The sequence below is a fragment of the Petromyzon marinus genome, unplaced genomic scaffold (assembly GCF_048934315.1).
Source record: "Petromyzon marinus isolate PM22_M1 ecotype Great Lakes invasive population unplaced genomic scaffold, UKy_Petmar_22M1.pri1.0 PM_G_Scaffold_21, whole genome shotgun sequence".
NCBI classification, from domain to species: domain Eukaryota; kingdom Metazoa; phylum Chordata; class Hyperoartia; order Petromyzontiformes; family Petromyzontidae; genus Petromyzon; species Petromyzon marinus.
Genome location: NW_027422773.1, coordinates 2,398,839 through 2,411,708, shown reverse-complemented (window position 1 = coordinate 2,411,708; position 12,870 = coordinate 2,398,839). Strand labels below are relative to the sequence as shown.

Genomic DNA, 12,870 nt, shown 5'->3' with positions numbered 1-12,870 from the left:
GCTTGAGTTGCTATACCGCTCTTGTTATCAGAAGCGACCTGCCCACAACAACACAAGGTGAGGCTTTGGCAACGTGTGTGAATGTTTTGACTTAAAACTTTGGTGACTGCAGGAATTAATATTCTTGGTTCTTTCGGTAAAGTCACGTAGATAGAAAATTAAATAAAAATAACGGATGCTAAATTAAATGAAAAAAAATTAAATGAAGCAAAAAACCCACGACGTTTTGATCGCAACACAAGTGGTCTTTATCTTATTGAATTTAATCTGTTATTTTTATTTTCTATCTACGTGACTTTACTAAAAAAACCAACAATACGTGCGTCAATGTATCTATCGGTCAAAGTCACTAAGCGCGTGCCGCTGTTGGCTCTGAATATGTGGAGGGGAACACCTTCACCATGGGGAGAGAGACACAGAGACACGGATAGCCTCGGCTATGTTGATTGATCCTCGATTCATTACTTGGTGGAGTGAGGAAGAATTAATGCTGAGCAGATGAAGGTGGCCAGGCATGGTTCTGGTCACACCACCACCTGTTTACTCATGGCAGTGTGTGACAGTGTCAAGTTTGTGTTTGCAGTAAAGTCTATTAACTCTACTGCACACGGAGGTTATATCAAAACAATAGTTTATTTTTGTTTTCCTCTGGAACTCTTTATAAGAATGGAAACAGGAGGTGAACACAGCACACACATTCAGCTGAAGTCGGAACTGTTCATCCCAGCATTCAAGGACATCTGAGCATGGATTCACACCTCTAAGTTGCAATTGAACATTAATTTCTGCATAACACAAATAGTATTGTTTTCAACACCCTTTGCTATGTCAGCTGAATTTAGCTTTCATAAATTTTCCTTTTCTAGTCAGACAGCCGAAATTGTGTGCTTAGAGTTTTGAGTTAACATTCATCTTGATGATATGAAGGCTTCCAGGCATATTAATGACATTTGCCCTCTCATTGTGTGCCCTAACAGCTCGTGGAGAGAAACCCTTCAGGTGCATTCTGTGCGGGAAGGTGATTGCAGATTCATCAAATCTGATGAATTTGGGAAACTTTTTCACTACATCATGAATATATTAATAAGTATAGACGTGTAAGTCACGTGTGCATTCCTCTGTACCTGACGTGTAGATGGTGTGGATATTATTTTTTTCTGTCTGCAGCTGACGCTTCCTCTGCAGAATTGGTCTGATGGAGCAAAGGCAGTCAGCACAGCTCGGTACGACAAGTCAACAATGCGACCAGTGTGCATACAGCACGGACCGGACTGGAAATTTGACACGGCACCAGAGAACTCACACAGGAGAGAAACCCTTCAAATGTACTCTGTGCGGCAAGGCCTTTTCAGATTCATGTTATCTTGTAACACACCAGAGAACACACATGGGAGAGAAACCCTTCAAGTGCAGTGTGTGCGTGAAGGCATTTGCACATTCATCTGATCTTGTAAAACACCAGAGAACACACACGGGAGAGAAACCTTTCAGGTGCACTCTGTGCGGGAAGGCGTTTACAGTTTCACCAAATCTTAAAGTACACGAAAGAACGCACACGGGAGAGAAACCCTTCAAGTGCAGTGTGTGCATGCAGGCGTTTGCACAGTCATATGCTCTTGTAAAACACCATAGAACACACACGGGAGAGAAACCCTACAAGTGTACTCTGTGCGGGAAGCCGTTTGCAGATTCATCAAATCTTCGAAGACACCAGAGAACACAAAAGCATTACAAGGAGCGGAGTCGGAGTCTGAAATCAGCTTGTGAAAGTCAAAGTGCCGCAATAAGCCCATCCCTCATGAAAAAAGAACCGGACGAAAATCCCAGCTTGGACACTTTTAAAGGTATCAAGGTGAAATATGAAGAGGTGATGGTGAAATGTGAAGAAGTGATGAGCGAAGAAGTGAAGGTGAAATGTGAAGATGAAGATTCAACTCCAAAATGGGACCTTCACATCGTGAAGCAGGAGGTGAATTCTGACTGTGAGTCAGAGTGAGGCAACTCCCAGCAGTTTGTGGAAGTGGAGGTGTGGGTGGACTTGCTCCTAGACAATACAAAGTCAAGTGGAGACCCGGTAGATGTGTAAGCCAGAGACGATGTTGCTCCAATAGATGCACCTTTGTGACAGGCCTTTAATCACAAGAATGCAAAGTTGAACACTTTGTGGGCCCGTGGGTTGGGTAGATCTTTAACCAGGAGCGAGAGACAATAAGCCCCCAAGCATTCACTATGTTATCATAATAATTGCTTTTACATGGTGCTTGCTTAATTGCCTCAGCAACTCGGAGTTTTGTATCTCAAACGCTCGAAGAGCATCCCCAAGTAGCAGCTGCCCCTGTGTGGCACAAGGTTGTGGCCCTGCACCGGCCTGCATGTGGACAAGAGCCTGTCAGTAGGGGGCGATGATTTACGTGTCATCTCAGTTCTTTAGTTTGTAGGTAATGTTTAGAATTTGCTAAATTTTCACTCAGATGCCAGCATGCAATGGCCTACTCGTTTTGAATGACACAACATTATGTTTTACATACACTGTGAAGCAGACTGCAGCTTTTTTTTAAAGCTTGTTAATACGATGTAACGTGATGCAGTATATTTCACTGCAGTAATCCAATTTTGTTAATATGCCTGTCAATAATTTAGAATGTATACTTGTCTGGTTTTGTGCATTCTTGTAACATTTGATCTATAAGGGTCAAACATTGAATAAGTGATGTTAGGACAAAGTGTGTGTGTGTGTGTGTTTGGAACTAACCTGTACAGAGAACTCAGGTGATACCCGTTGTTCTTGTGATACAGGTCAAACAGTGTTTTTGTGTTCCACGAAGCGTCTGCCTCTGGAGCAACTCATTTTCTTTGAAATAGGGAGCACGCTCGGATCATTCATCAGTTACAAGGCATACCACTTGAAAGTTACACGTATAGGAGGAGGTACATTCTCTACAACACGAATTATAGTTTTGTCTCACGTGTTGATGTAGATTTTGTCTAACTGGGACTAGAAATGCTCCTTGCTGATTCACGTCTGGATGTTCGTACCTATCGGTTGAAGCAAACCCCACTGCTGTTGTTGAGACGCTGTGCACCAATAATGGTCCAACACATTGACGGCCTTCAGGCCAGGAAAGTCACAACATTTGCACACGAAGGACGCATTCACGCAAGCACCCGGTGCTCCGTTTTGAAGTTTTAAAATGAAACATCTTTGAATCGTGTTGTGTTTTGAATTAGATGATTGTTATTTCTTTATTAAAAGCTTAAAAGTTCATTTTACACCCGGAAGGCTTCGTTGAGAAGGACATTTCGTGTGAATTTTCTCTCGTCGTTAAGTAGACGGCCTTGCCGGGGGTTCGGTTCGATGCGGACTTTCACCTGTTTGGGATTGCAGGATCGAGATAAGGCGACACGGAGCTGCTGGCCGTCTGCAGATCGATTCCAACGTAATCGAGCGTCTGTCCCTGCGCCTCCGTCGTTGGTACATGGGGTGCGTTTCTCCGTTGTGGAGTTTCTCGATAATGTTTGGAATTACCCCAATTTTTACCGTGAGACCAACATGCAATGACCTGTGCGTTGTGAATGACACAACGTTATATTTTACATCTGCCGTTTAGCAGACTGCGCATATTGTGGTGAATGTTGCTGGGGTAGCCAGGTGTGCCTGTCGGATTTTAACCTTGAACCTCTGCAATAAATAGAGAATGTGCTACCACATTCTTGGTTCTTTCGGTAAAGTCACGTAAATAGAAAACAAAAAGAAAGAAAAAAACGCGTTTATTTTTATTATTTAAATCGTCAATTTATTTTTTTCTTCAATGTAACATTTTTTTAATTTACGTGACTTGACGGAAAGAACCAAGAACGTTAATTCCTGCAGTCGCGAACGTTTTGAGTCAAAACAGAATGCGCCACCACTCGGCTCGCCTCAATCTGCGTGGAGGGATGGGGGTGGGGGTCAGACTGAGAGAGTTTCTCACCGGCGCAGAACTTCCACGCAGAGGCTCCACGCAGCTTCGTGCGGAGCGACAGGCCAGGCAGCTCCCACACAGCGTGGTGCAGCTCGTTAACATTTACAGTCTTGCTTCTTTCGGTAAAGTCACGTAGATAAGAAAAATTGGTAAGTAATAAATTGATGAAAAGATGCCCATTGGTCGACTGAGATGACTGCCCCCCACAGTGTACACACACACAGTGTACACACACACACAAACAGTGTACACACACACAGCGTACACACACACAGTGTACACACACACAGTGTACACACAGTGTACACACACAGTGTACACACACACTGTACACACACACACACAGTACACACAGTGTACACACACAGTGCACACACACAGTGTACACACACACAGTGTACACACACAGTGTACACACACACAGTGTGCGTGTACATACACAGTGTACACACACACACAGTGCACACACACACAGTGTGTACACACACAGTGTACACACACAGTGTGTACGTGTACACACAGTGTACACACACAGTGTACACAATAATTTCAGTTTATATATTTTGGTATACCCCTGTGAGCCATTCGGCTCTTGAATCAAGTGCAACCACAACAAACACGAACAAGAAACACATCTTAAAGTGACTACTTTGTGTGTGACTCTGCAAACAGAAAATCCATGAAAAAAACAAAATATTCCTGAAAAAAGCACCGTACACCAACGCTGTGTGCTAAAAATCCCAGTGGGATGCAATGTCCACGTTGTTGTTGCTGAGTTCAAGGGAGGGAGCAATTGAAAATGAATCTGAATCAACTTAAACTCCAACCCCGCTCTGTGACGTCACTACTCAGCATCACCTCATCGGCGTGAAACGCCAGGGGGAGGTGTCCCTCGCTAGTGACGTCATGTCACCAAGGTATTCACCCCACCCCGTCTACCGCGCCCTTGAGCGTGACGTCACCTCTGCCTGGGTCACTTCCGTTATCTGTTCAAGTACACTCCTTATTTGAGCAAAGCTACGCCCGGTGACTGGCGGCTCATTAACATAATATATTCGTGAAGGCCCTCGCGAGTTTATTGCGAAGGGTTTCAGCACCCACGCCCCATCCCTCCACGTATGGGCCTGGCTCATTAACATAATTTATTTAAATTAGGTCCCGCTCGTTGCGGGAGGGGAGTGTTCTTGTACCACTCAAGTGACGTCACCTCCTGCTGCCGCGTGACGTCACGAGGTAACAGGAATCTGCCGCTCCGCGCGTGAACTAAAATCCGAAGTGAGAAATTCTCATCGCGGTTGTGGTGGTGGTGGTTGTTGTGGTTGTGGTGGTTGTTGTTGTTTACCGAGGTAGAGCCTCGCTCTCTCTCGTAGGGATGTCAATTGAGTAGCAGCGAGCATGGGAATCGATGTCCAGGTTGGAACTTTACAGCGCGGGGCCTAGCCACGAGGGGCCTTGCCTCCTGCCCTCGCCTGATCACGTTTGCTTCAATTATCTCACTTAGTTGAGCAATCTTTGCAAGAAAGTAATCTACCAGGCTATGCGTTTATTGTGTGTTGACCGACTCTCTGTGTTGCATTGCATTACATTTCACAATTTTACTCAGTTTCTTTGATTAAAAGACTTTCTATATTTTTTACATTGTGTACAGTATGGAACATACCCACATGCCATATTTCAAGTGTGTGGCACGTTGGGAAGTATGCTAAACATTTCGAACAGACACACGTATCCACACATTTCCCTTTCATATATATAGATCAGTGGTTCTTAACCTGGGTTCGATCGAACCCCAGGGGTTCGGTGAGTCGATCTCAGGGGTTCGGCAGAGCCCCGCCACGGAGGTCCGGACACACTTGAATTATTGTGTAAATTTGTGATGACACACACGGCCCGCTTGGCCATCACTGGCTGCAGATGATCATGCTACACTGCTTGGCCAATCAGCGCTGCGGGGAATTTAGTGCGTACTCAGTAGTCAACGTGTGACTGTTGTTGTCGTACGTCGTGTGATTTCTTTAATATTTTATCCATACTAACTATGTCGGGCAAAAGAAGAAAGTGGTCGGACGAATATGTACAACATGGATTCTCATGTATCACGGAACGTGATGGGAGTGAGCGTCCTATCTGCATGATTTGCAACGCCAAGTTGAGCAACTCTAGTCTTGCACCGGCAAAACTAAAGGAAAACTTCTTGAAGCTGCATGGAGACGGGGAATACAAGAACACAACACTTGCTGAATTCAGGGTGAAGAGAGCCAGATTCGATGAAAGGGCCACTCTGCCTGCTCTTGGATTTGTACCTGTTAACAAACCGATCCTGACAGCATCGTACGAAGTTGCTTACCTGATCGCAAAGCAGGGCAAGCCACACACCATTGGTGAAACACTTGTGAAACCAGCTGCATTAAAGATGGCGAATCTGATACTCGGAACAGCGGCCGAAGGTAAATTATCCCAAATTCCCCTTTCAAATGACACCGTCAGTGACAGAATAGAAGACATGAGTAAAGACATCTTGGCTCAAGTAGTCTTGGATCTGATTTCAAGCCCGGCAAAATTCAGCCTTCAACTCGACGAAACCACAGACGTTTCTGATCTAAGCCAGCTTGCTGTTTTTGTATGCTATGTGAAAGACGACATGATAAAAGAAGAGTTTTTTATTTTGTAAGCCTCTTACAACAACAACGAAGGCAGCCGATGTGAAGAAGCTTGTGGATGACTTCTTCAGAGACAACAATCTTTCATGGGATATGGTTTCTGCAGTTTGTACGGACGGAGCTCCAGTCATGCTGGGAAGAAAGTCTGGTTTTGGTGCGCTAGTAAAGGCCGATGCACCACACATCATTGTGACGCATTGTATTCTGCACAGGCATGCGTTGGCAACAAAAACCTTACCTCCAAAAATGGCAGAAGTATTAAAAACTGTGGTGGAATGTGTGAACTATGTGCGAAAAAGTGCTCTGAGGCACCGCATCTTCAGTGAGCTGTGTAAAGAAATGGGCTCTGAATTTGAGGTACTTCTGCTCCATTCTAATATTCGGTGGTTATCCCGGGGACAGGTGCTGAATCGTGTTTTTGCCATGCGTGTGGAATTAGCCCTGTTTTTGCAAGAGCACCAACACTGCCCTGCAGATTGCTTCAAAAATCCTGAGTTCATTCTCATTTTAGCGTACATGGCTGATATATTCGCAGCTCTCAATCATCTCAATCAGCAGATGCAGGGTGGTGGAGTCAATATCATGGAAGCGGAAGAACACCTGAAGGCTTTTCAAAAAAAGCTACCGTTATGGAAACGACGAACAGAGAACAATAACTTCGCAAACTTCCCGCTTCTGGACGACTGTGCAAGTAAGATCGAATATGTGTCTGGAATCGGAGATATTTCTGTATCCACGGAACTGAAGCAAACAATTGCCACGCACTTAGATGAGCTTGCAAAGTCTCTCGACGGATATTTCCCTACAAGAGAGTCATATCCAGCATGGGTGAGACAGCCGTTCACGTTTGCTGTTGAAACAGCAGATGTCAATGATGAATTCCTCGACGAAATCATTGAAATTCAGCAGAGCCAGGTTCAACAGCAACTCTTCAGAACAACAACGCTCTCAACGTTTTGGTGTCGACAAATGAACAAGTATCCAGTTATTGCTAAGAAAGCCCTGGATTTTTTTATACCATTTGTTACAACATATCTTTGTGAGCAATCCTTTTCGAGGATGCTGGACATAAAAACGAAGAAAAGGAACAGACTTTGCTGTGAAAATGACATGAGAGTGGCACTTGCCAAGGTGAAGCCACGCATATCTGAACTGATCTCTCAAAGGCAACAGCAGAAGTCACATTGATTTCCAGGTATGTAATTTGTTGTGAGTTTATGCATTGTGTTGGTTTTATTCTTTGAACAAGGTAATGTTCATGCACGGCTCATTTTGTGTACCAGTAAAAAACATATCTATGTCTTGAATTTGAAAAAAATCACATTTTATTTTTCACTAAAGAGGGGTTCGGTGAATGCGCATATGAAACTGGTGGGGTTCGGTACCTCCAACAAGGTTAAGAACCACTGATATAGATAAAGCAGCATTTTGCGTCCCCCACTGCCACCGTGTGGCATATTATTACGTGCCAGGGACTCTATGAGAGGACAACAGTCCGAGTCCATAATTGGCAATAAGTAACGGCAAAGCAGTTGTAAGTGACTCACAGAATTTTGCGCATTTGCGTATACAGTACACGACTTCCCTGAAGGCAAACACCTTCAGCGAGCGCAATGCCGATCACACGCGTCAAATAAAAAGCAAGGGACAAGTCATTACTTACTAACAACTCCTTACTAACAACTCCTTACTAACAACTCCTTACAAACAACTCCTTAGTAACAACTCCTTACTTACTAACAACTCCTATCATGTCATTGCTGGAGGGGTTGCCCCCCCTACCTGAAAATCCTGGCTCCGCCTCTGAGTGTGTGACAGTGTCAAGTTTGTGTTTGCAGTAAAGTCTATTAATTCTATTGAGCACGGAGGTTATATCAAAACAGTAGTTTATTTTTGTTTTCCTCTGCAACTCTTTGTAAGAATGGAGTCAGGAAGTTAACACAGCACACACGTGCAGCTGAAGTCGGATCTGTTCATCCCAGCATTCAAGGACATCTGTGCCTGGCTTCACACCTCTAAGTTGCGATTGAACATTAATTTATGCATTTCTGCCGAACACAAGTAGTATTATTTTAAACACCCTTTGCTATGTCAGCTGAATTTATCTTTCATAAATATTCCTTTTGTTGCCAGCCAGCTGAAATTGTGTGCTCGGAGTTTTTGGTGAACATTCATTTTGAAGATACGAGGGCTTCCAGGCATGTTTATAACCATTTGCCCTCTCATTGTGTGCCATAACAGCCCGTGTGATGAATTTGGGACACTTTTCCACTATATCATGAATATATGAATAAGTATAGACGTGTAAGTCACGTGTTACTGTGCATATATGCTTTCCTCTGTGCCTCGATACTGACGTGTAGATGGTGTGGATATTATTTTTTTCTGTCTGCCGCTGACGCTTCCTCTGACGCTTCCTCTGCAGAATTGGTCTGATGGAGCAAAGGCACTCAGCGCAGCTCGGTATGACAAGTCAACAATGCGACCAGTGTGCATACAGCACGGATCGTACTAGAGATTTGACACGGCACCAGAGAACTCACACAGGAGAGAAACCCTTCAAGTGCAGTGTGTGTGGGAAGGCGTTTGCACATTCATCTAATCTTGTAGAACACCAGAGAACACACACAGGAGAGAAACCCTTCAAGTGCAGTGTGTGTGGGAAGGCGTTTGCACATTCATCTGCTCTTGTAGCAGACCAGAGAACACACACGGGAGAGAAACCCTTCAAGTGCATTGTGTGTGGGAAGGCGTTTGCACAGTCATCTAATCTTGTAGAACACCAGAGAACACACACAGGAGAGAAACCCTTCAGGTGCAGTGTGTGTGGGAAGGCGTTTGCACAATCATCTACTCTTGTAGAACACCAGAAAACACACACGGGAGAGAAACCCTTCAGGTGCAGTGTGTGTGGGAAAGCATTTTCACGGTCACCTGCTCTTGTAATACACCAGAGAACACACACGGGATAGAAACCCTTCAAGTGCAGTGTGTGCGGGAAGGCGTTTGCACAGCAACCACATCTTCAAGTACACCAGAGAACACAGAAGCATCAGAAGATCCACAAGGAGTGGAGTCTGAAATCAGCTTGTGAAAGTCAAAGTGCCACAATAAGCCCATCCCTCATGAAACAAGAACCGGAAGAAAATCCCAGCTTGGACACTTTTAAAGTTATCGAGGTGAAATATGAAGAGGTGATGGTGAAGAGGGAAGAAGTGATGGTGAAGAGGGAAGAGGTGATTGTGAAGAGGGAAGAAGTGAAGGTGAAATGTGAAGATGAAGATTCAACTCCAAAATGGGACCTTCACATCGATGGAGGCAACGTGAAGCAGGAGGAGAATTCTGACTGTGAGGCAGAGCGAGGCAACTCCCAGCAGTTTGTGGAAGTTGAGGTGTGGGTGGACTTCCTCCGAGACAATCCAAAGTCAAGTGGAGAGCCGGTAGATGTGTAAGCCAGAGACGATGTTGTTCCAATAGATGCACCTTTGTCACAGGCCTTTAATGACAAGAATGTGAAGTTGGACACTCAGTTTCTAGGTTCATCCTGCAGAGTAAGAGTGGCCAGTCTTTGTGGACCTGTGGGTTGGGTAGATCTTTAACCAGGAGCGAGAGACAATAAGCCCCCAATCATTCACTATGTTATAATAATTGCATTTACACCGTGCTTGCTTAATCGCCTCAGCAACTCGGAGTTTTGTGTCGTACCTCGTCTGAAACACTTGAAGAGCATCCCCAAGTAGCAGCTGCCCCTGTGTGACACAAGGTGGTGGCCCTGCACCAGCCTGCATGTGGACAAGAGCCTGTCAGTAGGGGGCGATGATTGATGCGTCATCTCAGTTGTGTAGTTTGTAGGAAATCTTGATTCGAAGCTTTCGTGACTGCAGGAATCCACACTCTTGAGTTATTTCGGTAAAGTCACCACGTGGGTAGAAACATAACAGATCACGGCATTTAGATCACAACACAAGCAATCGTCATCAGGTGGGACAACCACGGCAAGAGAAACTGCTGAAGTAGTAGGCGCCTACTCCAGCAGTTTCTTCTTCTTGCTGCTGTGCTTATCCCACCTGATGACGATTGCTTGTGTTGCCATCGAAGTGCCGTGATCTATTATTTGTAGCGTAATGTTTTAAATTTGCTACATTTTGACCCAGACGCCAGCATGCAACGGCCTACTCGTTTTGAATGACGCAACAAAAGTACGTTGTACATACACTGTTAAGCAGACGGTGCGTATTTGTAAAATAACTTCTTGTTAATACGATGTAACGTGATGCAGTCAATTTCGCTGGAAGTGATTCTATGTTGTTAATATGCCCGTCAATGATTTAGAATGAATGCTTGTCTGATTGTGCGCGTGCATGTAACATTTTGTCTGAGGGTCAAACATTGAATAAGTGATGTTAGGACAAAGTGTGTGTGTGTGTTTGGAAGTAACCTGTATAGAGAACTCGGGTGAGACCCGTTGTTATTGTGATACAGGTCAAAGGGTACTTTTGTGTTTCACGAAGCGTCTGCCTCTGGAGCAACTCATTGTCTTTGAAATAGGGAGCACTCTCGGATCATTCATCAGTTACAAGGCATACCACTTGAAAGTTACACGTTTAGGAGGAGGTACATTCTCTACAACACGAATTGTAGTTTTGTCTTATGTGTTGACGTAGATTTTGTCTAACTGGGACTAGAAATGCTCCTTGCTGATTCACGTCTGGATGTTCGTTACCTATCGGTTGAAGCATACCCCACTGCTGTTGTTGAGACGCTGTGCACCATTGACGGCCTTCAGGCCAGGAAAGTCACAACATTTGCACACGAAGGACGCATTCACGCAAGTACCCCATGCTCCGGTTTGAAGTTTTAAAATGAAACATTTGAATTGTGTTGTGTTTTGAATTAGATAATTTGTATTTCTTCATTAAAAGCTTGTATCAATTTACATCTGGAAGACTTCATTGAATTGGACATTTCATGTGAATTTTCTCTCGTCGTTAAGTAGATGGCCTTGCCGGGGGTTCGGTTCAATGCGGACTTTCACCTGTTTGGGATTGCGGGATCGAGATAAGGCGACACGGAGCTGGCCGTGCGAGAAGACCGCCGTCTGCAGATCGATTCCAACGTAATCGAACGTTTGTCCCTGCGCCTCCATCGTCCATGCAGGGGGTGCGTAGGTTTGCAGCGCCCCCTGCATGAAAACAACGGAAAGTGCAGCGCTCATCACAGATAGATAAAGTTGGGCGCTTATATTTAAAATGTTATTCTTTTATAAAGTGATGTTGATAATCGAAAAGTTTTTAGCCAGTTCATGATTTCAATCAGATTGATTCATTTATTATGCACCACATATCTGAGCTTTTGTGGTCCTGTTGAGCTAAAGTTGGAAAAGTCCGTGACTATAACTTCGCTCAATATTGTAAACGTGTTTCTGTTATTTAGTTATTGTTTAATACAAACTACTTCAGGAAATGGGTTTCAAGATGTACTTGAATGGCACGTTCGTTGTTCCTGTGTTTAATGGCTTGGACGTCGTGGCAAACGGCTTCCATCGATGTGGAAGTCAATGGTGGATGATAATTTGACATTTCGGTGTTGATTTGGAGTAGATTGTTTAACTGTTGCATACCGGGTGGTGAAATGCTTTGCCGAGTACCTGAACTGTTTGACCAAGTGAATTCATGAAGAGTTGGATACTAGTTTGAGCGTTAATATTCTTGCGGAACAACAAAGTTCGGATATTTTAAAGATTCCTGATCGTACGTTTATTGCGACAATGTTCACAGGGAACACGTGTGGAGGAGAGTTCCGGGTGAAGTCTCCTTTTACCTGGCAACCATGATGGCTGTCCGTTGATCACTCTCACTTCGTCACAGCTACGAGATGTAGGGATCAGGACGCTCCACCCTGGCGCTGTTTTAATTCACAGCACCAAGAGCGGAGAGCCTCATCCCTGTAGTGCCCTCCTGTTGTGCCGCAGCATTTACCGCGTAACGAGGCAATGTTTTCATGAGCAGTGCGTTCCACTACACACCCACACGAGCGAACCATGTGCAACAGTGTGCATACATACAGACACGAACAAACACGTGGGTGCACATACACACACGAGCGCTTACTTGCAAACACAGACGAGTGGAGATGCACGCACGAGTGTTGTCACCACCTGGCTAGCTACACTAGTCACGTGATGACTAGTATACTAAACTATACACTACACTACTATACACTACTCTATACACTGCACTTTACACTAC

At 44.6% G+C, this 12,870-nt stretch overlaps 1 long non-coding RNA gene across 1 annotated transcript; it reads left to right on the top strand.

The window, feature by feature from the left end:
* Positions 1 to 668: 668 nt before the first annotated feature.
* LOC142912562 (uncharacterized) lies at positions 669 to 4,106 on the top strand. The gene is made up of 3 exons (XR_012934140.1): positions 669 to 764; positions 978 to 1,018; positions 1,168 to 4,106. It is a non-coding gene; the product is annotated as an uncharacterized LOC142912562 (long non-coding RNA).
* The last annotated feature ends 8,764 nt before the right edge of the window (positions 4,107 to 12,870 follow it).